The following is a 27,275-nucleotide window of genomic DNA, read 5'->3' on the forward strand; positions in this document are numbered from 1 at the left end:
TGTGCACACAGGCAAATGAGTCTCAAATTGTGTTAAAGATGCATCCCTTAGAGAATCCTTTCAAAACTCTCTTCATGACTGGATCAAGATGGTGGAAATGAGGTAGGCTGCAGGTCTCAACTCCACAGTTTGGAAACAAAGCAGTGAGAGAATCACATAATGGAGAGGTGGGTGAGAGAGGGAATACACTGATTCACAGTACTGAACTACCAGAGCATTGTAGGGACTTGAAAATTCTGGTTACTAGAAATAACAAACAAACAAAACAGAAAAGAATGTGTTACCCAAGAGGCAGCACCTGCAGCATCAGGGCAAGTCTGGGGGGAGAGGAATAAGATATGGAGAAAGAAGGGGCAAAGCTGACAAGCTTAGTTCAGAAAAGCAGAAAAGAGAGAAAGACAGAGTTAGTGCAGAAGTTGCAAAGACACGTGTCGAGCAAGAAATGTTCTATTCTCTCAATTTGCCAGTGTAGAACTGTGGTGGGCAGCCCTTTTGTAGAGACCATATCTCAGCTTACAGTTAGGGAAAGCCTTCCTACCCAGATATAACAACAAATATTATCATAGGGAACACCTTTAAATGAGGCAGCTGAGTAAACTGTGCAGTGGGATCACAGTCTGTGAGGTGAAGACACCCGAACTGTCCCACCTGCTCTGGCTTCTGCAGAGTGAAGTGGAGCAGAACAGAGCACATGACACTACCAGGGAGCACAGCACCTATGGTGTGCTGCACACTTCTTCCCCAGGCCACCACTTTTTGCTTCTGCCAGGAGTTGCGACCCCCATAAAATGGCAGGTACCTCTGCTGTTGGCCACCAACAAATAACCAGTCTTTCTTCACCACCCCATGCCTCAGTTGCCAGGCTGTCCCATCCCTCTGCTACTGCACTCTGTGCACTGAAACTCACAGTTGTTTTGACAAACTCAAGCATATACTGCATTTCTATAGGCAAGTGCACAAGGCTGTAGTCCCAGGCAGAGAGAGACCTGTCCACTATTGTGCAATTAAGGGTCATTTCCTCTGCCCTTCCTGAGAGTTACTAGGTGTCAGTCATGCTGAGGAAGTGCAGAACCCAACTAGGTTCATTCCAGAAGTGGGGAGACTGAGGTCTGTGTACATAGATGTAATGACCTGAGTTCTGCACAGTTCTTTAAGGAGAAAGATGAGCTGAGTGCAGAATAAACTAAATATACAGCTCCTTGTTCCATCATGGGGACAGCTAGTATTGTTACTACCTTTGAGAAACTTGGAGAATAAGCTGAGGAGACATGCACATTTACTACACTCTCCAGAACCTGACAGAATCCAAATCTGGAAACCCCAGTAAGAAATCTCTCTATCTCAAATAACCTGTCTTGGAATAATTTTATACTCCTTAGTGTTCATTTTCTTTCTGGAATTGTCTACTGTGTTTATTTGATAGGTTCTTCTCCCCCAATTATTTGACTTTGCATACTTTAATCCTAATTCATGTATTTTACAAAATGTTTTAATGTCTATCTTTTTTATGTTTAACATTCTTTCTCTCTCTCTCTCTTCCCACCCACCCACCTCATACAGGGAATTGAACCCAGGATTACGGCACCCACTGAATTACTGCATTATATCTCCACCATCTTTTTCTTCTCCTCCTCCTCCTGTCTATTCTGGTATTATCCACTTCAGTCTCTCCACACCCCCTCCCTTTTTTTTGTTTTTGTTTTTTTTAAATGACAGATCAAATATCCTGAAACATACATATATTTTGATAGTCTTCTAATCCCAGTTGAGTTCAAATATTAAAGTAACACACACACAAGATAATTCAATATTGTCCCAAGGCACTTATAGATTCTCCATGACTAGATGAAAACAAGAACAATTAGGATGACAATTAGCATATAATAAAAATTAATTTTGCTTACAATTTGCAAAATGCGTTATTATTGCAGTCTTTGTTTCCTGACAACCTGCAATGCTGACTGCATGAATCCAGTGATTTTAAAATTCAGAAACTATTTTCTAAAACTTCAGAACAAATAATTTACAATTACACAAAGATTTAGACCATGCAAAATTTCTTACATCTTCTTTTAATAATATTTTATGACTGCAACTTTATCAAATCATATACCTACTCTCCCTTTACATATACAAAATAATGCATATATGATAAAACAGCAAAAGAGTAGTCCTTCAACTCAATTTATCCTGAAAATATTACCATATTAACAGGTCTACATGCAGTGTGCAACAGGATTAAGAGATAGTAAGGCAATAATACTTGAAGTTACAAAATAAACAATATGTAATACTTTTTCCTAAAGCAGGTAGATGGTCCCAGCAAAGTAATATTATGGTAACAATATACATTGCTGTTAGTCCCACATTTTCAAGATGGAATACTATAAATCTGGCTTTAGTGGCACTTAAATTTTCCAGTACAATTTAAAGTGTCTTTTAGTTTCTTGAATCATGTTCATTCTGAAAGTGTTTGGGTTTTCCACATCGATTACCAAAACCAGTCTCTTGGTTTCTGTTGAACTTTCTGCTATTTGAGCTTTCTTGTCACTGAAAGTAGGTGGACATTCTGTACAAGTCTCTGTGTGAATGCCTCCTAATGGATGATCACATTTTCCATTTCCAGAGGTTATCGAGCCTTTAGATTCTCTTTGTTCAGACCATTCCTGAATTTGAAGTTCATTTCATTCTTCTCTTATAAATGTATAATGTTCACTTGCCAATACAAAGATTCAGCAGTTCTTTCAGGTAGGGGTGGTGATGAATCTTCACTAACATCACCATCTTTTTCCGCACCCAAATGTATATCATTCCTGCCATATCATGTCTAGCAAAGGACATTAGCAATACTTTCCTAGTAGAAATGCTTTCAGTACTAGTGGCAGCAGAAACCGTGGCACTTGTTTAAATATTAGTTTCATTCTTGGGCACAGCACCATCAGATTTCCTTTCATCTGACTCTGAGTCATCAGAGTGAAGAGGATTAGTAAAACTAAGAGGTGCTCTGAATAGAGGTGAACTATTTTGATGATCCACAATATCAAAGGTTTCAACTTGTGCTGTAGGGCTCAGTGTTAAATTCAGTTTTCATAGTTTGACAGTGAATATCTGAGGATTTGCCTTCAGATGAATGAGGTGTGGCATTTTCAGGTCCATGAAATGACCACATTACATGCCCTTGCTTATCAAGAGGAAGGCAGTCTGACCTGGGAAGTGTGTCTAAATTCTTCAGTGATTCTTCTGGTGCAATAACAGAGGAGCTTTGTTCAACTGTACTGCACTACTAGTCCACATAAGAATTCGGAGAATATCATCAACTTTTAGATCCCCTGAACTTAACTCCTGTGACTTAGAGATTTTATAAATTATACAAAATAAAGCAGATTTAATTTTATTTGCATGTCTCCTATTCAAGAGTGTGTTCCCAACAAAACTTTTTGGTCCCTCTTGGATAGCAACTTTCTTAATCTCAAAACTTATATTTCACTCCAATTTTTTATCTATTTGTTCAATAGTTGATTCATTTTTTTCCCTGGAAAAGATACTGAGGTCTATTGAGTGTTGTTCTGAGGAAGCCTCTTGCAATACTGGCTTTGGGTGGTATCTACCATTGTCCTGCCACACAGTAGTGACTGTTGGAAAAGCTAAAGGGAAACAAGGTGTCAAGATGGGTGGTTGCAGTATTTCTTCCTTAGCACCCCCTTCCACAAGGCAACTATGAGTCCTTGGTGGTTTTGAAGGAGGAGAATCTTATTTTTCCATTATCTATGGAGCAGACCATACTTTCAGAGCTAATTTCATTCCCTTCCTCAGCAATTTTCTGGGTTTCATGAATTACATATACCCGTAGTTGTTTTTTAAACAGTTGGGTGATAGCTCTATGAACAAGCTCATATTGCTCCTTTGTACTGCAGAGTGCCTTTGAGTTGTCATTTCTTGTATTAAATTAAATACATTAAATTCTTCTAGTATTTTCCCAGCTTTAAGTAAATTCCACATATAATCTGTGGCACAAATGGCACCTGTTCTTCCACAACCTGCACTGCAATGGATTCATACAGGAACATCTTCATGTTCTTGGTATTTCCTCAGTAAGCTTATCATATTCAGAATATAATCAAATGATGAAGGAACATCATGGACTGGTCAGTTCACGTAATGAAACTGATACAGCTTAAAGATTCATTTTGAAATTCAAAAAACAGTGTCCTAAGGAAGTAGTCTGTCCTTGCTTGTTTATCTTCACAAGAAATTTTGAATGGTACTAATGTTATAGGGTCTTCACACAAAGGCCAGTAGCGCTCACATTTTTTCCTTCCCATATCAAAATCTGGACAGGTTATTACAATGATTACAATATTGCACTCCCATTCATCCAAGAATTAATCACTGTATTTGCTAAAGGTCCTTGTGTCACCACACAAGGTTTTGGCCCACAGACACCCTTCATAAAATTTGCAATGATACAGTCTGAATCTTGAGAAAGGAGTCTTTAAGGTCAACTTAGCTCTAATAGAACGGCGGTATGTCCTTCTATCAGTTATTTTTTAACATTTTCTTCTTTTTCTCCAGTAGCTGTGGGATAAATCTTTTCTGTTCTATATTTGGAACCTAATCTTCTTAATCACAACATTCCTTTGTCGCCTAGTGAAGCTGTCACTGTAATCACAACTACTTGGGAGGGCTGAGGCAGGAGCATTGGGAATTGGAGGGTGGCCCGAGTCACATGAAATCCTGGGTGAAGTTGTCCTCCGCAATGTGGTTCAGATTCTTCATGGTCAGGACCCTTTAGATTAATTTCTTCAGGATCTCTACTTGCTCCAACCTCCTGCATTCCCCAGGCTGTTGTGGCTGGCCTTGGCGCCAGCCTGCTCAGGGTCCACAAACCGCGCTGGGTTCTCCCAGCTCACTCCGCCTAGCCTGTCCCTCCCTCCCGAACCCCGCCCACCCTCCACTCCCTACTCCTCCCCACCGCCCCTATGGCAGCTGTGGCTGCACCCCGCCCGGGTTTCCGGACCCTGCAACTTCCAGGAGCAGCCAGCCGCTCTCCCACAGTATGAGGTGAGGTGAGCTCCTGCGGCTAGCGCCAACCCCAAACCGCAGCTTCCTCCAACCTCCTTCCCGCCACCTTCCCTCTCCTCCCCCTCCCCTCTCCCCGCCTCCCCTCTCCCCCTCCTCTTCTTCCTCCCTCCCCCTCCTCCTCCTCCCTCCCCCTCCTCCCTCCCCCTCCTCCCTCCCCCTCCTCTTCCAGCCTCGGCCGCCGCTGCTTTGGAACGCGGCTCTCCTTTCGACCTGCCGCGTCGTCCCTGGTTCTTTCTCAACTCCTCCACCAATGAGCCTCTGCCGCCCCCGCCTCCTCTCAGCCTCTCTCGGCCTCTTTCTCCCTCTCTCTCTACCCTCCTTTATTCATTTATTTTTACTTCCTCTTATTTCTTTTAAAACCCTATATAGTTTAATAGTAATACTTAGGATCAAATAAAAATGAGAACTTAGGCAAGAGAAAGAAATAACAGGTCTATAATTAGGAATGGAAAAATTCAAATTGTTCCTATTTGCAGATAATATGATCTTATGCTTACAAAATCCTAACGTTTCCCCCACAAGACTTATAGATGTGATAAAAAAAATTCTGTAAAGTATCAATATAAAATCAACATGCAAAAATCAACAACTTTTCTATGCACGAATAGCGAATTTGCTGAGAAATAAAGTCAGGAAACCAATTCCAATCACAATAGTTTTTAAAAAATACCTAGGAATAAGGGTAACAAAGAAAGTGAACGACTTCTACATTAAAAATTATAAAACACTAAAGAAAAATAAAAGGAGACCAGATGAAAAGAGCTCCCATGTTTATGGATAGTCAGAATTAATATCATTAAAATGGCCATACTACCAAATGTGATCTACAGATTGAATGCAATACCTATTAAAATACCAATGACACTCTTCGCAGATCTAGAAAAAACAATCCTAAAACTCATATGGAGGAACAAAACTCACAGAATAGCTGAATCAATACTGAGGATCATTGGAGGCATCACAGTACCTGATTTCAAATTATACTACCGAGCCATAGTAACTAAAACTGCATGGTACTGGCATAAAAACAGACACATGGAGCAATGGAACAGAGTAGAAGACACAGAGGCAATCCCACATAGCTATAGTCATCTGACTCTTGACAAAACTGACATAAACCTACATGGAAGAATAGAAAGTCTATTTAACAAGTGGTCCTAGAAAAACTAGATATCCTTATGGATCCATATGGATACAGATCTCATAGCCTGCACAAAAGTAAACTCTAAAATTAAGTGAAGGCAAAAGTATTAGATCAAAAACTTTGCAACTATTAGAAGAAAAAATTGGGGAAACTCTTCGATATACTGGCACAGGTAAAGATTTCCTGAATAGGACCACTATACCTCAGGAAATATGATAAAGAATCAGTAAATCAGCATCAACTTTAAAAGCTTCTGTACAACAAAGGAAATAATTATCAGAGTAAGAGACCACCTATAGAATGGGAGAAAATCTTTGGCAGCCACTCTTCAGAAAATAAATATCCCAAATGAATAAAGAAATATAAAATCTCACCATTAAAACAAATAGTTCAATCAATACATGTACAAATGAACTGAACAGGTACTTATCAAAAGAAATACACATTAAAAAATGTCCATCTTTGTTTAGCAATTAAGAAAATGCTAATTAAAACTACACTGAGATTCCCTCTCCTGTTAGAATGGCAAGCAAGAAGAATACAAATAACAATAAATTATGTGGGGAAAAGAAACACTTATACACAGTTGATGAGGACTTAAATTTGTATAGTTACTGTAGAAATGAGTATGGAGCTTCCCCAAAAGGCTAAAAGTAGAACCACCATATGATCAAGTTCTGTCATTCTTTGTTATTTATCCAGAAGAATAAAAGTCAGTAGACTTTAAAAAAATATGCATACAAATGTTTACCACAGCACAATTCACAATTGTCAAGTTATGGAATCAGCCTAGATGTCTGTCAACAAATGAATGGATAAAGAAAATATTATATACAAACACACACACACACACACACACACACACACACACATACACAATGGGGTTTATTCAGTCATAAAGCACAAAATTGTATCATTTGTGGGGAAACTGATGAACCTGGAGAATGTAATTTTGAGTGAAATAAGTCAGACTCAGAAAATATTGTATGTGGAAACTAGAAGGGTGGGTGGAGGTGACACCATGAAAGTAGAAGAGAGACCAAGAGAGTACCAGGAAGAGGATCTGGGAGCAAGGATGGGGGAGGCATTGAGAAGTTAAGTTAATCAAATTGTTTACATAGATACACAAACACACCATTTTGTAAAGTAGACATCAATAGGGCAGGGACGGGAAGATGAACCTCTCTTCAAGAGTGAAAAAATTTCTCCCCCAAACACAAAAAGTTGAAAAAAAACCCCTGGCAAACAAAATTGAGGTGATTAAGAGCTCCTGCTTCCTACTGTCACTCCCTTAAATTACGTGACCAAGAACCAGGCTGAGAAGCAGTAGAAATCAGGTTGGGAAGAGCACTAAAGACTATGGACAGGAGTGCTGGACACTTGCACTGAGGCATTTAGAAGGGCTCTGGTAGATGGTGTGGGGCATTGCAGTGTGTGGACAAGGGGAATAAGCCAATCAAACCATACCTTAGGTGAAAGTTTGCTTTAGCAATGCTTAGGATGTACTGGGATGAATTGATAGATTACTGCAGAAGGCTAATTGAAAGGTTGAGGTGGGACACAAAGTTGAATGCAATGCGCAATGGAAGGAGAGGAGGGAAAGGGAAGGTACTGAGGAATGAGATTGATCAATTTATGATATGTGCATGTATGAATATTGCACAATGAATTCCATTATGTATGGTTATACACCTATAACAAGGATAATGAATTTTTTAAAAGGAAAGGACTTATAGGGAAGTGAATAAAGAAAGAACTAAATTAATGCAATCAATGAAAATCACCTGAAGAAGTCCCCAAATTTTAAAAACTGAGAAAATAGCCAAAATAAGCAAGCTGAAGCAGCTTCTGGCAGAGGAAAAAAAAGATGAGTTCCAGGGCAAAACACACCTGCAGTGTTCTGTGGGTTTGCCACCACCAAAGAGAATCCCCAGTAAGAACTAGATGGAAGGGCTTGCCTGAGGTTTGAAATCTTTTTTATATTGTACAGGTGACCTAACTCGAGTTTTCCTTCTCTGGTGGGGACAAAGTGTCGTCATGCCATTCACACTTGAACAGTTAGAAGGGCCTTGGTAGCAAGGCCTTCCTGTAGGGAGGGGTTGGGTAAGGTTCAGACAGGGCAATAATTGGAGAGAATATGGTCTCTCCTGCAACTGTCACCCATGAGAGCAGCACCTGGCTAGAACCCCTGCTCCCTCTTAAAAGTATCTCTAAGTCTTTGGAACCAGGGGGGCTCAGGCTGAGGCTCCTCCAACACTTTGTCCTCAAGTGGTCTATTTTATGTGCTCTGATTGCTCCCTGCTTTAGTCAGCTCATGGTACTACAACAAACCATAGCCTGGATAGCTGAGGCAACAGACATTTAAACATTTTTCACCTTTCTAGAGCTGGAAGTGGAAGATCGGAAGGCCAGTTATGGTTGGGTTCTGGTGAGAACTTTCACCCCAGATTGTAAACCCAGGCTTTTTTGTGTGTCCTCACATAGTAGAGAGAGAGGGGGGAAGCAGATTCTCTCCTTCAAGAGGACTAAGCTCTTTCATGACAGTTTCATCTCTGTGACCAAATTACCTAACAAAAGCTCCATCTTCCTAATAAACACAATGACCTGGGGGACTAAGCCTTCAAAATATAAATGATGAGGGGGAGACATAAGCATTTAATCCATGGCACCCCAAATACTGGAAATGGAAGGAGATAATCCCATAGACAATGGATTGAGGAATGGATACACTCAGAATTATGAAGGTTCATGTTTCAATTTGTACTTGTTTACATTTCTCCTGATCAGTGTCTTAGAAGTCAGAACTCAAGGGAAGACTTGGACAGTGACTGACATGTCATGCACTGCACACACCTAACACCAAGTAGCAGCACAAAGACAGATGGATGCTAGCAACAGGCTTTGAAGGGGAATTGTTCGAAGCTCATAGAAGGCACCTCTTTCTCTACAGGTATGTCCAGGATGTGTTTCCAAGATCCTTTCTGCATGTTGCATTAGATGACTCCCAGTTTGTCTCATGGCTATTGATTTTAATTCTAATATATTTCGCCAAGTTTATACTGAAATATTATTATTCAATGAAATTTATCAGTCTTGAAAATGCCCTCTACAGTTTTAAAACAAATTCCCCTAAGGTTTCTTGTATGACATTTAAAGTATTTTTATAACAATACATTATTTTGAAATAAATTTAGGTTTGCAGAAAAATTGCAAAGGCAGCACAGAGAATTCCTACATGTTCTTTACCCAGACTTTTCTATGTCACATGATACCATTTTCAATGCAAAGAAATTAAAATTTATGCATCACCATTAGCTAAACTGGACTATTCACATTTACTGAGTTTTTCCACTGCTGCCTTATTTCTTCTTGTTGTTCCAGTATGCAATACAAGACACCTTGTTGCATTTAGTCACCATGTCTCCTCAAGTTTCTTCAGTCTGAACACTTACCAATTTCTCCAGACCAACTGAATGTGCCCTATCACCGGGACCCAGACCAACTGATTGCACCTGGCCTCCAGGATCCCACAACTACACCAGACACACCGGACCTCCAGGACCTCTGCCGGACCAACTGCATCCCGTCTCCAGGACCTCCAGCTGACCACGTCCACCCCTGAGCTGCAGCTCCCCATTTGCCAACACGTTTTGAAGCCAGAGCGGCCATCTTGGATAATCCTGGAAGCCTTACCTCCGATCTTTGGGTGGGGAAAATCCCATCCTGTGACGCCTGCTGGAGGCTTGAAGCTCATTGTCAGGTACCTCTCATGCATCAGGCTACTGAACGCTGGGAGGTTTCATTAGTATATGACTGTTATACAGATTTTCTTTTTTCTCCTCTTTTAAAAAAAATTAAGTTTTTATTTCTTTACCTTTCCTGCTTTCTTTTCCTTTTGTTTACCTGTTCCCTCAGAGACTCTTTCTCCCTTTTATGCATGCTAACAGCTGATTTCTTTTGATTACACTCTCACACTTTCTATTTTCTAGAACTTCCATATATTCTTTTCTTATACCATTAACAGCTACATCCTACATCCCTCTGCATCCTCTTTGTCCTCCATTAGAAACTGCAGACCTTATTGCAAAGCTGTTTGTTATACCGAAGATAATATTTGAACTCATTTTGTATATTATGACAATTTTGTTATTGTCCCCATAGGGGCTATTTGGTCTAGGATTGCATAGTGTCTGAATTGGGCACTGCTAACATTGATCTCCCCTTAAAGAAAGGGTTTTGGAAACCTATAGGGCCACTATAAGCCTATAGGGGGAAATCTGCAATACCCCAGATCTGCACTGCTAGAGGGGAAGATACATGAACAACATGAAAAAACAAGGGAAGAAAATGTCCCAAACAAATTAAGATTCTATATTCATAGAATTCAATGACAGTATGTTAGAAGAAATGTCAGGAAAGGACTTCAGATTATACATGATTAAGATGATTCGTGAAGCAAAGGATGAGATAAGAGAGCAAATGCAGGCAATGAATGATAATACCAATAAGCTGAAAGAGAACCTGCAGGAAGCAAAAGATCATTTCAACAAAGAGATAGAGATTCTCAAAAAAAACCCAAATGGAAATCCTTGAAATGAAGGAGACAATAAACCAAATAAAAAATTCAAGGGAAAGCATCACCAACAGACGAGACCACTTGGAAGACAGAACTTCAGACAATGAAGACAAAATATTTAATCTTGAAAATAAAGTCATCCAAACAGAGAAGATGGTAAGAAATCATGAACAGAATCTCTAAGAACTATGGGACATCATGAAAAGACCAAATTTAAGAATTATTGGGATTGAGGAAAGCACAGAGATACAAACCAAAGGAATGAACAACCTATTCAATGAAATAATATCAGAAAATTTCCCAAACCTGAAGAATGAAATGGAAAATCAAATACAAGAGGCTTACAGAACACCAAATGCACAGAATCACAACAGATCCACACCAAGGCACGTTATAATGAAAATGACTAACATTCAAAATAAAGATAGGATTTTGAAGGCTGCGAGAGAAAAGCATCAGATTATATATAGGGGGAGACCAATATGGATAGCAGTCAACTTCTCAACCCAGACTCTAAAAGCTAGAAGGGCCTGGACTAACATATTTCAAGTTCTGAAAGAACATGGTTGCTAACCAAGAATCCTATACCCAGCAAAACTAACCTTCATATTTGAAGATGAAATAAAATCCTTCCATGATAAACAAAAGTTCAAAGAATCTACAAATAGAAAGCCTGCACTACAGAATGTTCTCAACAAAATATTCCATGAGGAGGAAATGAAAAACAACAATGTAGGTCAGCAAAGGGAGGAACTACCTTAGAGAAAAACCACTCAAAGGAGAAACCAAGCCAAATTAAAAACCAAAAATAAGTCAAATGACTGGGAATACAAATCATTTCTCAATAATAACCCTGAACATTAATGGCCTAAACTCATCAATCAAAAGACATAGACTGGCAGAATGGATTAAAAAGAAAGACCCAACAATATGCTGCCTGCAAGAGACTCATCTCATAGAAAAAGACATCCACAGACTAAAGGTGAAAGGATGGGAAAAAACCTACCATGCATATGGACTCAGTAAAAAAGGGGGGTTTCCATTCTTATATCAGATAAAGTGGACTTCAAGCCAAAGTTAGTCAGAAGGGATAAACAAGGACATTTCATCCTGCTTAAGGGAACCATAAATCAGGAAGACATAATGGTAGTAAATATTTATGCCCCAAACAATGGTGCATCCCTGTACATCAAACAAATCCTTCTCAATTTCAAGAATCACATAGATCACAACACAATAATTCTGGATGACTTTAACGCACCGCTGTCACCACTAGATAGATCTTCCAAACAAAATCCAACCAAAGAAACCATAGAACTCAATAACACGATCAATAACCCAGACTTAATAGACATATATAGAATATTCCATCCATCAATGAGCAGATACACTTTCTTCTCAGCAGTACATGGAACCTTCTTGAAAATAGGCCATATGTTATTCAACAAAGCAGCCATTAGGAAATGCAGAAAAATAGAGATACTGCCTTGTGTTCTATCAGATCATAACGAACTGAGAGTAGAAATCAATGACAAAATAAAAAAGGGAAATTACTCCAACACTTGGAGACTAAATAATATGCTATTGAATGAAACGTGGATAACAAAAAAATTCAGGGAGGAGATTAAAAAATTCTTAGTGGTCAATGAGAACAATGATACAACATATCAAAATCTCTGGGACACTATGAAAGCGGTACTAAGAGGAAAATTCATTACATGGAGCGCATTCCAGTAAAGAATGAAAAGTCAACAACTAAATGACCTAAAATTACAGCTCAAAGCCCTAGAAAAAGAAGAACAGAATAACAGCAAAAGTAGTAGAAGACAGGAAATCATTAAAATCAGAGCGGAAATGAATGAAATTTAAACAAAAGAAAATATTCAAAAAACTGACAAAACTAAAAGTTGGTTCTTTGAGAAAGTAAACAAAATAGACAAACCCTTAGCCACACTAACAAAGAGAAGAAGAGAGAAGACTCAAATTACTAAAATACATGATGCAAAAGGAAATATCACAACAGAAACCACTGAGATACAGAACATGATGACAAGCTACTTTGAAAATCTGTATTCCAACAAAAGAGAAACTACCGAAGACATTGACAAATTTCTAGAGACATATGCTCTTTCCAAACTGAACCAGGAGGACATACACGATTTAAACAGATCAATATCAAGCAATGAAATAGAAGAAGCCATTAAAAACCTACCATCCAAGAAAAGCCCAGGACCAGACGGATTCTCAGCCAAGTTCTACAAGACCTTCAAAGAAGAACTCATTCCAATACTTCTCAAAGTATTCCAGGAAATAGAAAAGGAGGGTACCCTACCGAACTCATTCTATGAAGCTAATATCACCCTCATACCCAAACCAGGAAAATACACATCAAGGAAAGAAAATTTTAGACCAATATCCTTGATGAATATAGATGCAAAGATCCTTAACAAGATATTTGCAAACCGTATCCAAAAACATATTAAGAAAATTGTGCACCACGATCAAGTGGGGTTCATTCCTGGAATGCAAGGAGGGTTCAACATTCGTAAATCAATAAACGTAATCCATCATGTCAATAGACTTAAGGATAAGAATCATGTGGTTATTTCAATTGATGCAGAAAAAGCGTTTGACAAAATACAACACCCCTTCATGCTCAAAACACTAGAAAAAATAGGGGTAGTAGGAACATACCCGAACATTGTAAAGGCTATTTATGCTAAACCCATGGCCAACATCATTCTTAATGGAGAAAAACTGAAACCATTCCCTTTAAAAACGGGAACAAGACAGGGATGTCCTCATTCACCACTTCTATTCAACATTGTCCTCGAAACTCTAGCCAGAGCAATTAAGCAGACTAAAGAAATTAAAAGGATACGAATAGGAAAAAAGGAAGTTAAGCGGTCACTATTTGCGGATGACATTATTCTATATTTAAAGGATCCAAAAACTTCCTCCAGAAAACTTCTAGACCTCTTCAATGAATTCAGCAGAATAGCAGGCTGTAAAATCAAAATGCATAAATCTAAAGCATTTTTATATGCAAGTGACAAAACATCTGAAAGGGAAATGAGGAAAACAACTCCATTTGCAATAGCCTCAAAAAAATAAAATAAAATACTTGGGCATCAATCTAACCAAAGACATAAAAGATCTATACAATGAAAACTACAAAACATTGAGGAAAGAAATTAAGGAAGACCTTAGAAGATGGAAAGATCTCCCATGTTCTTGGATAGGCGGAATTAATATTGTCAAAATGGCCACACTACCAAAAGTGCTATACAGATTCAATACAATTCCAATTAAAATCCCAATGACTTACCTTACAGAAATAGAGCAAACAATCATGAAATTCATCTGGAAGAATAAGAAACCCAGAATAGCTAAAGCAATCCTTAGTAGGAAGAATGAAATAGGGGGTATCACAATACCAGAACTTCAACTATACTATAAAGCAATAGTAACAAATATGGCATGGTATTGGCACCAAAATAGACAGGTAGATCAATGGTACAGAATAGAGGACATGGACACAAACCCAAATAAATACAATTTTCTCATACTAGACAAAGGGGCCAAAAATATGCAATGGAGAAAAGATAGCCTCTTCAACAAATGGTGCTGGGAAAACTGGAAATCCATATGCAACAGAATGAAACTAAACCGCTATCTCTCACCCTGCACAAAACTCAACTCACAATGGATCAAGGACCTTGAAATCAGACCAGAGATCCTGCATCTTATAGAAGCAAAAGTAGATCCAAATCTTCACCTTGTTGACTTAGGATCAGACTCCCTTAACAGGACTCCCATAGCACAAGAAATAAAAGCAAGAATCAATAACTGGGATAGATTCAAATTAAATAGCTTTCTCTCAGCAAAGGAAACTATCAGCAATGCAAAGAGAGAGCCTACAGAGTGGGAGAATATCTTTGCCACTCATACTTCAGATAGAGCACTAATTTCCAGAATATATAAAGAACTCAAAGAACTTTACACTAAGAATACTAATAACCCAATCAAGAAATGGGCTAAGGATATGAACAGACACTTCACAGAAGAAGATCTACAAGCAATCAACAAACATATGAAAAAATGTTCAGCATCTCTAGTAATAAGAGAAATGCAAATCAAAACTACCCTAAAATTCCATCTCACCCCAATTAGAATGGTGAATATCAAGAACACAAGCAACAATAGGTGTTGGCAAGGATGTGGGGAAAAAGTACACTCATACATTGCTGGTGGGGTTGCAAATTAGTGCAGCCGCTCTGGAAAGCAGTATGGAGATTCCTCAGAAAGCTTGGAATGGACCCACTATTTGACCCAGCTATCCCACTCCTTGGTCTATACCCAAAGGACTTAAAATCAGCATACTACAGAGATACAGCCACATCAATGTTCATTGCTGCTCAATTCACCATAGTCAGACTCTGGAACCAACCTAGATGCCCTTCAGTTGATGAATGGATAAAGAAACGGTGGCATATATACACAATGGAATATTACTCCGCCATGAAGAATGATAAAGTTATGGCATTTGCAGGCAAATGGATGAAATTGGAGAATATCATGCTAAGTGAGATAAGCCAATCTCAAAAAACTAAAGAAGAATGAGACATATAATGGGGGGTGGGAGGTTTTAGTGTTAGGGTTACGGTTAGGTTTAGGGTTAGGGATAAGGAGGGTGGTAAGAATGGTGGAAGGAAAGACTGTATAGAGGAAAAAGAAGGGTGGGAGGGGTGGGGCGGTGGGGCGGAAGTGAAAAAAATAACAGAATGAATCAAACAACCTTGCCCTATGTAAATTTATGATTACAGAAATGGTATTCCTTGACTCCATGTACAAATAGAGAAACAACATGTATCCCATTTGTTTATAATAAAATAAATAAATAAATAAAGAGAAAAAAACAATAAAAACACAGTTAAAAAAAAAGAATACAAGCAACAATATGTGTTGGAGAGGATGTGGGGAAAAAGGTACACTCATATATTCCTGGTGGGACTGCAAATTAGTGCAGCCACTCTGGAAAGCAGTGTGGAGATTCCTTAGAAAACTTGGAATGGAAACACCATTTGACCCAGCTATCCCACTCCTTGGCCTATACCCAAAGGACTTAAAATCAGCATATTACAGAGATACAGCCACATCAATGTTCATAGCTGCTCAATTCACAATAGCCAGACTATGGAACCAACCTAGATTCCCTTCAATTGATGAATGTATAAAGAAACTGTGGTATATATATACAATGCAATATTACTCAGCTATAAAGAAAAATAAAATTATGTCATTTGCAGGCAAATGGATGAAATTGGAGAATATCATGTTAAGTGAGATAAGCCAATCTCAAAAATCCAAAAGGCAAATGATCTGAGTGATAAGCGGATGATGACATGTAATGGGGGGTAGGAGGGGGGCAAGAATGGAGGAAGGAGGGACTGTATAGAGGGAAAAGAGAGATGGGAGGACTCGGGGGAAAGGAAAAAAATAACGGAATGAATCAAACATCATTACTCTATGTAAATGTATGAATATGCAAATGGTATGCTGTTACTCCATGTACAAACAGAAACAACATGTATCCCATTTGTTTACAATAAAAATAAATTTTAAAAAAAGTCAATACTCTTTTCATATGTGAGGGGGTGTGACAGGTCTGGCCATACCTGCTCTGGCCTCTTTACAATAACATGGAGTTGCCCAACTCTCCTTTATTCATCATTTTACAGATAAGGGGGCAAGGACTGGGAGGAGCTTCTGATGGACAGGATAGGGGGGAGTTTGGGAAGCCATTCTCTTAGAGGGAAAATTCCAGAAGGAGACAGGGAACCACTCCCACACAGTGCCACATACTTCCCAGCAGTTGCTAGAAGCCAGGCCCCTTCATTGCATGGCTCAACCTAGTCTGATTCTGCTAAATAAGAATGGCTTCCCACAAGAAGGTATACCAGGTGTGGTGGCACATGACTATAATCCCAGCAGCGCAAGAGGCTGAGACAGGAGGATCACAAGTTTAATGCCAACCTCAGCAACTTAGCAAGGCCCTAAGCAACTTAGCAAGACCCTATATCTAAATAAAACATAAAAGTGGCTGGGGATGAGGTTCAGTGGTTAAGCTCCCCTTCGTTCAATCCTGGTACCAAGGGGAAAAAAAAAAAAACAGAAGAAGAAAGGAAAAAAGTCAACAGATGTTTCGGCAGCAGTGTTGTCATGATGTTCTAATGGTGATTTTCTATTCCCTGCCTTTCTTCTACATGTGTTTACTATAGACTTGTAAGGAAGATTTGTTCCTTCCCTTCTGTTAATTTATTCATTCAGTTTGTTGGATATAGAATTGAACTCCAGAAAGATTAAAGATCAAAATAAGAAAACTGAGAATATAAAGCTAATCTGGGCATTCAGAAAACATAAACACACCAAAAAATAAGCTTTAACAACAAGCGTTACCAGAGACATTAACAGGCATGGTACAAGGCATTGGAGGCATACTTCAGTTTTTAGAAACTAAAAGATAAATCAATCTAAAAAGATAATAAGTCAATGTCTAGTATTGCCAAACATTCTTATGAATGAACTATAAAAACCACAATAATGACAACAGAGGTAAGAGGTTGCCTTTAAAAAATTCACAAAGGATGTGGATGGACAATTGCCAGGAAGGGACTAGTAAATCTGAAAAAGATGCTTACTTTTCTCATAAATAAGGAAATGTAAATTTTTAAAATGAGCTAATATTAAAGATAGATGAGAATGTGTGTTACGCAAGATGTGAGGAAACAGGTCACTTAAGTCCTCTGGTGCAAGTGTGTATCACAGAGCATTCAGGGAAGGAATCTAGTTAAAGTAAGTACGTGTTCATCTTCTCATGGCCATTTCATCCCTACATGCATCTGAGACATTCTTAACAGGTCTACAGGTCCCTGAGGAGACACATGAGAAGGATCAGTTGGTTGTGGCAGGGAATTAGAAACAACTAGCTTTTCACTACTAGGAAAAGGGATAAGAAAAATGTGCCTGGTGCTGGCTGTGAAATATTCCTCAGCAAATAGGAACAACAAAGTAAAGTACAAATAGTGACACAGGTAGGTCTATGGTGTCAATGGGAAAGGGGAAGATTCAGAATGAGATTTACAGCACAAAAAACCATTAGCAGAGATTGAAAGCACACATTCAAAACAAGTACAGATTTTACCAGGATGTGGGCATGTTTAATGACACACCTCAAACATAGTGAGTGAGTGTTTTTGAAGCAAAAGAATAGATTGGGGACAAGGATGAAATGAAAAAGTAATGAGTGAGTCTTGCATGCTGGTGATTCTATTAATTTCTGTATTGAGGAAGTTGATTAATTCAGAGAGATGCCTGAGGGCAAATGGGTATGGACCCATTTGCAGACAGCAGACATGTTTAAAGGAAATGTGGCATGTTCACATAAAAAGGTGACAACATGGATGAACCTTAAAAATATTATGCCATATGGATGAAGAGACAGACAGAAAAAGACAAATAGTGTATGAATCCATTTGTATGAAACATTCAGAACAGGTATACCCAGCAGACAGAAGGGTTAATGGTTGCCAGAGGCTGGGGAGAGGGGAGATTAGGGAATGACTGCTTAATGAAAGTAGGGTCTCCTTTTGGGATGATGACAATATTTCAGAACCAGATGGAAGGATGGGTGCAAAATGTGAATGTATTAAATGCCAATGAATTGTTCACTTCAAAATGATATTTATATGTTAATGTGAACTTTACTCAAAGGATAATTTTCACAAACATTAGGGAAAAGAGTAGATACCTCTGAAAGTACACAGACTTATGTAAAGCCAGGTTTACTAATATTGCTAATAATTAATTAGTCTCAGACCTGAAAACTAGGGGAAGCATATCTCTCAGGTTGATTAATTAGAGAACCAGGATGTAATTTTAGTCTTTATAATCTGCAGTATAATCAAGCAGCATTTAGTGGATATATACCAATATATATACACACATACAAGCTGTGTGTGAAGATTATGCATGCACACACACACATACACACACATAGATGATGGGGGATCATGATGGAAGTGAAGTTTGATGCCTTGTCATGAAAAGATGTGTTGATCTTATTCAGGGTCAGGTTCCCCTTCATCTTGTGAACAATCACAGTGCACTAAGCAGGGGATTGTCTAACTTGGCACACTTTTGAGAAGACCAGCCTGGCTGCATGTGGAGAGTGCATGGCAGGAGTCAAGGGTGGATGCCGGTGTCTCTGCTGAGGGCAAGAATAGGTTAGTTGAATTTGGAAGATGTGGAGACAGAAACTTCATGCCTGGATTTGAAGCAGCCTTAGGAGAAGGACCAGACTGATTGGATATTGGGAGAGAAAGATGTCAGGGACACTGCTGGGTCTGCCTTTCACAGCTGGTGAGATAATAATACCCTCACCCAAAGGACCAGGTATGGAATCATGGGTCCATTTCACACATGGTGGGTTTGGGATGTATTTGATGATTCCTGACAAGTATTCAATATGTACAGGCTGAGGCTGGGGCATAACAACTATTCTCTTATTAGGTGTTAACAGAAGCTACTGACATGGAGATGATGGATTATTGGATTCTAAAGTGAAATCTTTGAAAAAAATATCAATATCTACTTGATGAGTGAGGGAAGATCTTGCAGTATAGACAAATTTACAGTTGTATGCCAATATTAGAGCTAAAAGGGTATAAATAATGATATTTCATGTAAACACAAAGTTGCATAGCTTAACTAGTTATTGTTCTCACAAGCAAATAACCTTGACTTTTCTGAACCAAAGTGAATTTGTAAATAATAGTCTTTGCTTCCTTTCATTAAAAAATAGCACTACATGAAGTTTTTTATTCCAGAAGAAAACTCCTGCAGGTGAATACTCCATGATCCTTGCTTTACATGTCTCGAGGGCTTACTATCCTTGTATTGGTCTGGTTCATGGCATCCACTAGCTTATAAACCTTCAAGTGAAGGCTAATGGATGGCTATTCCCATGTTTGTTGAATATGTGTGTATGTGAGTTTCACATAGGTGGTGAATTAATATGTGACCAATATGTTTAATCTTATTATTAATCAGAAAAATTCAAATGAAATTCCTTGTGATATGCCTTTTTAGACGGAAAATGAATGATATTTTAAACATTCAATAATATTAGTATTTGGCCTGGTTTGTAGAGAAACAGAAATTTATATAGCCCCCAATTGGGCAATGTTTTTAAACTATATATGTGCTTGCCATAATTAAATTTCTAAGTACCTGTTGTAGAAAAATTGTTTTTCAAGTGAGTCATATCTATGACTTTGTAGAACTTAGTTATTCAAATAAATGGATTTAATGACTGGGAAATATGGGAAAACATGTCCATCTAGGAATCATGCTAGATTCATGTTGCTACCCAAATTCAGCCAGATAATAGCACTGAAAACCAAAACTGCAACAAGGAAGCATTAAGTAGAAACCTCAAAAATAAAACAACAGAAGTATATCTAAACACGCTTTATAGCAAATTAATATTTTGTGACATACTCCACTAGTAAAATATGAGATGAGTCTAAAGTCAGTTCACGTGATTAACTTCAACCACGTGGCATTGAAAGGGCCCCCTGAGTTAAAAGGGGCTGCTGAAGCTAGTGTTGCAAGGATGCAGATAAGTGGGAAATAAACCCTTTTATATGCTTCCCTGATCCTGTCTTCTTCCCCTCCAAATGAGCTTTGTTTACCTGCTTCTTAAATACACATTCATTTTTGCCTTCAAATTTACACCAGTAAAATTTGTTAAAAGATGCTTGAAAAAAATCTGTTGCACACAGAATTAAGGTACAAATATCAACAAGGCTCAGAGGCAAAGTCACTAACTCGAATTTATTTTCTCAAATCAGTTTATGGCGTCATCTATCACTCCAAATACTTAGTTAATTGTACTTTTTTTTCCCCATGAAAGCAGTAACCTAACTTTGAAGAATTTAAATATTTTTGGTTTTTGTTGTGTCCTACTCCCAGGAACAACTCAAGTTGGGCATGGCACATGGTAACTGATAAACAAATGTTGTTAGATAAGATTGGAAGATTTTCCATGAGTTCTAAAGAAGTACTTATTAATTTTTCTAAAAATTAAATGTGATTAGGGATTATGTTCAGCCCTTTCTAGCTCACATTGCCCAGTTTTAACAAGATTAGAGAAAACATAGTAATAACATGGATTCACTGCTACTTTATGAACAAGATCTGTAAATACACAAGCTTTGTTCTGTGCTCTTCAAAAAAGGACAGACATAAATGCAATCACATACAACATGATTAAAAAAATGCATACAAAATTTCATAATTAACTCTAAGTTTGAATGGCGATATACTTGGGGTTGTTAACAGCCAGATGAGTTAGTCTGGGTCAAGTTTCTCCATAGAACTGCATGCACTTTGAGGTCAGTCCCTGCAGCGGCCTCTGCTGCCTGAGGCCTCCTTCAGCCAGCAGCTCGCACCACCTGGGGCTGGCGTCTCAGGCCGGCGGGATTTAGGTAGCTGACAGGCGCTGCGGTGGTGGACAGTGGAGCTCTCCTCTCGCTTTGGTTCCTGATCAACGCTGCGGGGCTCCGATCCCGCGGCGGCATCTCCACAGGGCGAGTCAGCGCCGCCTGTGCGCTGTGAGGTGAGTGGGCGGTGGGAGGGAGGCACAGCCAAGTGTCCAGCCGCCCGCACTGACCCGCTCTGCCAGCAGGGGAACACTTGGTGGCAGAGAGGGTCGTGGGTCACTTCTCCTGGGTCCAGATGTCCTCGTGGTGCCCGAGTCGTCCTTGTGGCACCCACAGGTCGGGCCCCAAGCTGCACCAGCCACAGTGTCTAAGCACGCTGGGAGCCCCTGGGGATGCCTTTGGCTCCTCCAACCATTGTGCTCCTGGGCCCATCTGTGCCACTGATGATTTTAAAGTAGTCTGCCACCTCGGTGTTAAATGTGGTGCCACACTCAAAACCAGCAGACTTCTTTTGGAACTAGATAAAGAATCAAATATTGATGTCATTGGTATCAGTTTTCACATGGAGAATGGCTGCACTGATCCTGAGACTTTCCTGCAGGCCATCTCTGATGCCCACTGTCTTTGGCATTGGAGCTGAGGTTAGTTTCATCATGTATCTGCTTGATATTGGTGGAGGCTTTCCTGGATCTGAAGAAGTAAAGCCTAAATTTGAAGAGATCACCAGTGTGATTAACCCAGCACTGGACAAATACTTTCTGTGGGACTCTGGAGTGAAGACCATAACTGAACAAGGTAGATATTATGTTGCTTCAGCTTTCATGCTTGCAGGAAAATATCATTGCCAAAAAAAAAAAAATCATATTAAAGGAACAGGCAGGCTCTGATGATGATGAGTCAAGTAAATAGACTTTTATGTATTATGTGAATGATGGAGTACACAGATTATTTAATTACATCCTTTATGATCATGCACATGAAAAACCTCTGTTGCAGAAGAGACCTAAACCAGATGAGAAGTATTATTCATTCAGCATATGGGGAATGACATGTGATGGTCTTAATGGGATTGTTGAGGGCTACTGAAAATGCATGTGGGTAATTGGATGATTTTTGAAAACATGGTCGCATATACTATTGCCACTGCTTTTACATTTCATTGGATTTCAGAGGCCAACTGTCTGCTATGTGATGTCACAACCAACATGGCAGTGCATACAGCAAATCCAGAACCATGGCTTCCCACCTGAAGTAAAGGAGCAGGACATTGGCACTCTGCCTGTGCCTTGTGCTCAGGAAAGCAAGATCAAATGTTATTTGGCAGCGTGTGCCTCCACTAGTATCAACCTGTAGATGCCACTCTGTAGCTGTTAACTGCAAGGTTAAGTTAAGGGATCTGGGGGAACTACTTAACTTAATTACTGCTATTTTTGAAATGTCTTTCTAAGAGTAGAATTGGCACAGATGCAGCACTGTGGACTAGAAGTTGGGGTCACACTTATCTATGTTTTTATGGAAACTATTTGAATATTTGTTTATGGATTTTTATTCACTTTTCAAACAATCTACTGAAGAGTGTCCCCTCGGCTGGCCAGCAAGCATTTGTAGCTTGTACAATGGACGAATGGGTAAAAAGCTTAATGTTGTGACCTATTTTGAAAATAAAGTATCATGAAATAATTAGGTATTGGGGGAGAAAAAAGAACTGCACTCTGAAGGAAATCTTCTGGGATTGAACATAAGCATCATCTAAGAAAGAAGTTGGAGCAATTATCTGCTTCAGCCTCAAACAAATCCAAACAAAATAGAGGTTGTTCAAAGAAAACCCAGGCATCAGTTCTTTTCTCTTAGACAACAAAATCAGAATCTCCAAACGTCCTGATAATAATAATAGAGGTTTAATTAACTGGATAATCAATATGTTCTCATTTTCTGGGTAAGTTTCCATTAGGTCCTCTGTTATAGTTTGGATCTGGAATGTTCCCTGAAGGCTCATCTGTTGAAGACTTTGTCCCCAACATAGTAGTGTTCAGAGGTGATGTTTTCAGAAAGTGGTTGGATCATGAAGGTTTTGACATCATTGACTGATTATTCTACCAACAGATTCATAATTCGATGGCATTACTGGGATGAATTGGAAACCATAGTAAGTGGGATCTAGTTGGAGTACGTGGGTCCATGGGAACATGCCTGAGAAGACTTGTCCCTGGCAGCTTCTCCTCTCTCTGCTTCCTGAGTGCCATAATGTGAGCAGTTTTCCTTCATCACACCCTCCACACCATGACATTCTGCTTCACCACAGGCTCCGAAACAATGGAGCCTAGTACCATGGACTAAATCCTCTGAAATGTGAGGAAAAAATAAACCTTTTCTCCTGTTTTTGATGTTTTTATTAGTGCCTTATAGTTATACATAACAGTGGGGTTCATTGTGACATCTTCATAAATGCATATAACATAGATTGCTCTGTTTCAATCCATAGTACATCCCCTTTCTCTTCCCTCCTTCCTCTCCCTGATTCCCTTCCTATACTTTATTGGTCTTCTGTTCATTTTTTAATTTATGCATTGTACTTATATATAAAATTGTGATATATGTCATAGATGACCATAGTATATTTTAGTCAACTTCATACCCAACTCTTCCCCTTTCCCTCCTATTGTTCATCTAACCTCTATTTCACTTCTATTTTTGAGAGATCACTTTAAAATTTTTTTTTTCTCTCCATCTTTCCTGTTTGAGAGAAAACATTTAACCTTTGGTTTCTGAATCTGGTTTATTTCTCTTAGACTGACTCTCTCCAGTTCCATCCATTTACCAGCATATGACAAAGCTTTGTTTTTCTTTATGACTGAGTCAAACCTGTGTGTGTGCGTGTGTGTGTGTGTGTGTGTGTGTGTGTGTGCTTATACCACATTTTCTTTATCCATTCATCTATTGACGGGCACCTAGGCTGGCCATGAGAGAACATCTGTCATCTGTAGGATAAGTATTTACAGTCACCCCAATAGACATGTCAGTCCAAGTAGTATTGTAGAGCTTTCAGTCTTTAGCTATCTGAACCCTCCTGTGAGAGCTGCACCTAATGTAGGCCTCCCACTGGGCTCTACCAGGAATAGGAGTCCAGGGAACCTGGGAAGGAAGTGAGTCAGGGTGACAACCAAGTGTCCTGGTGCCTGCATTCCTGCTTCCTGGAGACCTTGGTGTTAACATTTTCTATTTCTTCCTAGGCGGGAATCCAGAGGTTTGCCTCCAAGAGCCCAAGACAATTGGATACTGTGAGGAAACACTGGAGGAAAAAGGGAGGGAAGAGCAGAAATGAGAAGACTTGGTCACATGGAAAATAGGTTCTTGAGAAGATGCCAATGGGGTGAGTGGCTAAAGTGTTACACTTTGCTTGTTTAATTTTGTCTTCTCTCTCTCTCTCTCTCTCTCTCTCTCTCTCTCTCTCTCTCTCTCTCTGTGTGTGTGTGTATGAGTGTGTGTGTGTGTGTGTGTGTGAGAGAGAGAGAGAAAGAGTGTTAGTTACTGGCATGGAATTCAGGGCTTTGCACATCAAATCTCACATGCTATAAGCATTGGTATGTATTTATCTCCACAGTATGCTGATTTTAATTCTTTTAGATAAATACCAAGGAGTGGGATATCTGGGTTATATGGTGAATTTATTCCTGGTCTTTTGAGGAATCTCCATAATACTTTCCAAAGTGGTTGTACTAATATGCTTTCCCACCAATAATGTGTGTGTACCTTTTCCCCTCTACCCTTGCCAGCAGTTATCATTATTTTGATGATTGCCATTATGAGCAAGATGAAATCTTAGGATAATTTTGATTTGCATATTCCTGATTGCTAAAGATGTTGAACATTTTTTTCATATATTTGTTGTTCATTTGTATTTCTTCTTTAGAAAAACTCTAATTAGATTGTTTTTGGCTATTTATTGAGTAGGTTTTTTTAATTTTTTTTTTTTTTTGCTACTAAGTGTTTTGAGTTTTGTTTTTTGTTTTTTGTTTTTTTGGTCTAAATGTTTTTATTGAAATAAATAGTTGCAAGAACTTACTTTCCTCATTCTAAACTAAAACATAACAATACAGGCAAAATTCATTTGGTAGCATAGTTCCAATATGTGAACTTTCTCCTCATCATGGTTAGGGTAGTGTTGTTCATAAGCAGTTGTTCTTCTGTAAAATATTACCCCAGACTACTAGAGTCACACAAGGTGGTCTTAATTCTGTGTGTGGGCAGTATGTTATATAGGTGCAGAAAGGTGGGAGAGGTACAAACACAACTTTTAAGAAAGAAGTACAAACACAAATGTTTAAGAAAACTAAATAATTGAAAGTCGAATTTTTAATTCCCCCCATCTCCCATAATAAAAAGTAGTGCTGGGATCTGACACCTACATTTGGTTTTTATCCTGACCATTTACAAAGTGTTCCCCCATAACTTGCATTGTTAGGAGTATGGGTAATATAGTACATTCACGCTGAAGACAGGTATATCCACTCCTTCCTCTTCTTCCCTCCTTGTTCATGTTCTTTATGGTATGTGCTATCTGAGGGTCTTTAAGAGTCACCCTACTGTTTAGCTCCTTCCAAAAACTTGTCCAAACCAAAAGAATCTTCTTCAAACTGAACTGGTCCTTCTTGGCCTCTCCATCTATGATCTGAACCAGAAATCTCCTTGTCAGGAACAAATCTGTTGGTCTTTATTCTAGTTTCTAGGTCATCACCATACATGTCCTTGTCCAGATTTTTACTGGGCCTATAAACACTCTGAGCCATATCTTAACCACCTCTCCCTGCTTGATCATATACACTGTAAATTTCATCTTCTCCACCTGCAAATCCATTGTCTACACCCTAGATTGGTTGAAAATCCTTTGGTCATACTGCAGTTCATTGGAATTCCAAGGATTGGGCACACAAGAGCAATGAGTTCACTGATATTTTGATTTTCATTTCTCTGCAGCTTTGATCTCTTATCAAGAGCTTCCCTAAAAAGATTCCAGTCATGCTGTCTCTCTTTTCATCTATCATGACAGATTTCATCTCTCTCAGGTGTCTCCCCATCCTCTTTTTCCACATGGGTTTTGATCCTACTTCCCTCTCTCTGGCTTCTTGGTCCATTTCTTTAAGTTTCTCTGTTTCTCCTTTTCTTTTTGAGTCATCTTTTGCTGTATTTGGACACGCATTTCCACAGCTTCATGAATCTTCCAAAGTTCTCATTTAGATTTATTGTCTAAAGTCCTCTTCCATCAGTAGCTAGATGTTTATCTAATGGAATTGTATAACCCTTTGCATTTTTCCACTTGGAAATAGGAGAAATCTTCCACTATTGTTCCTTTACAGTCATCTTTTGACTAGGAAAATGCATGATAGGTGCAGGAAGAGGTGTTCCCTGGGGAATATTCTTATTAATCTTAAACTTTGGAGGTTCCATTGGATCTTACTGCATTTCTACCATTTGACTAGCTCTCTGTTTAGCTCCAGAGTTGAAAACTACTCCCTGCTGAGATGGTGTGTAGTGGATGTACTGAGCAGGAACCAGTTTATCAGCTGCTGGTTCTGGCACGGCTGTGGCAACCTTCTGTTACACAGATTTCTCTAAAGCTACCCTTGTCTTTTCTGTTATCTCTTTAATAAAGGTATACCCAGGATATCAGCCCATGTTGTTCTGAGCTCCAGACAAAGAGAAGAAAAAGGTGGCTACTCCCAGACCCTTCAATATGGAGGATCCGATTCCTTTTGAGTTTTTATATACTCTGGATACTAAACCCTTGTCAGAAGAGTAACTGGCAAAGATTTTCCCTCATTCTGTAGACTCTTTTCTTTACAGTCTTAATGACTTCCTTTGCTGTGCAGAATCTTTTTAATTTAATGACATTGCACATTGATTCTTGGTTTTATTTCTTGAGCTATAGGAGTCTTATTAAGGTTGTTGCCTGTGCCAACATATCGGAGTG

The 27,275-nt window shown here is 39.0% G+C and overlaps 3 pseudogenes; 1 reads left to right on the forward strand and 2 right to left on the reverse strand.

The window, feature by feature from the left end:
* Positions 1-2,439: 2,439 nt before the first annotated feature.
* LOC124965328 (tyrosine-protein phosphatase non-receptor type 12-like) lies at positions 2,440-21,445 on the reverse strand (annotated as a pseudogene).
* Positions 21,446-21,602: 157 nt separating this feature from the next.
* LOC124965329 (ornithine decarboxylase-like) lies at positions 21,603-22,660 on the forward strand (annotated as a pseudogene).
* Positions 22,661-25,709: 3,049 nt separating this feature from the next.
* LOC124965330 (SNW domain-containing protein 1-like) lies at positions 25,710-26,953 on the reverse strand (annotated as a pseudogene).
* Positions 26,954-27,275: the final 322 nt, after the last annotated feature.

This window comes from Sciurus carolinensis, chromosome 15, assembly GCF_902686445.1.
Source record: "Sciurus carolinensis chromosome 15, mSciCar1.2, whole genome shotgun sequence".
Lineage (NCBI taxonomy): Eukaryota > Metazoa > Chordata > Mammalia > Rodentia > Sciuridae > Sciurus > Sciurus carolinensis.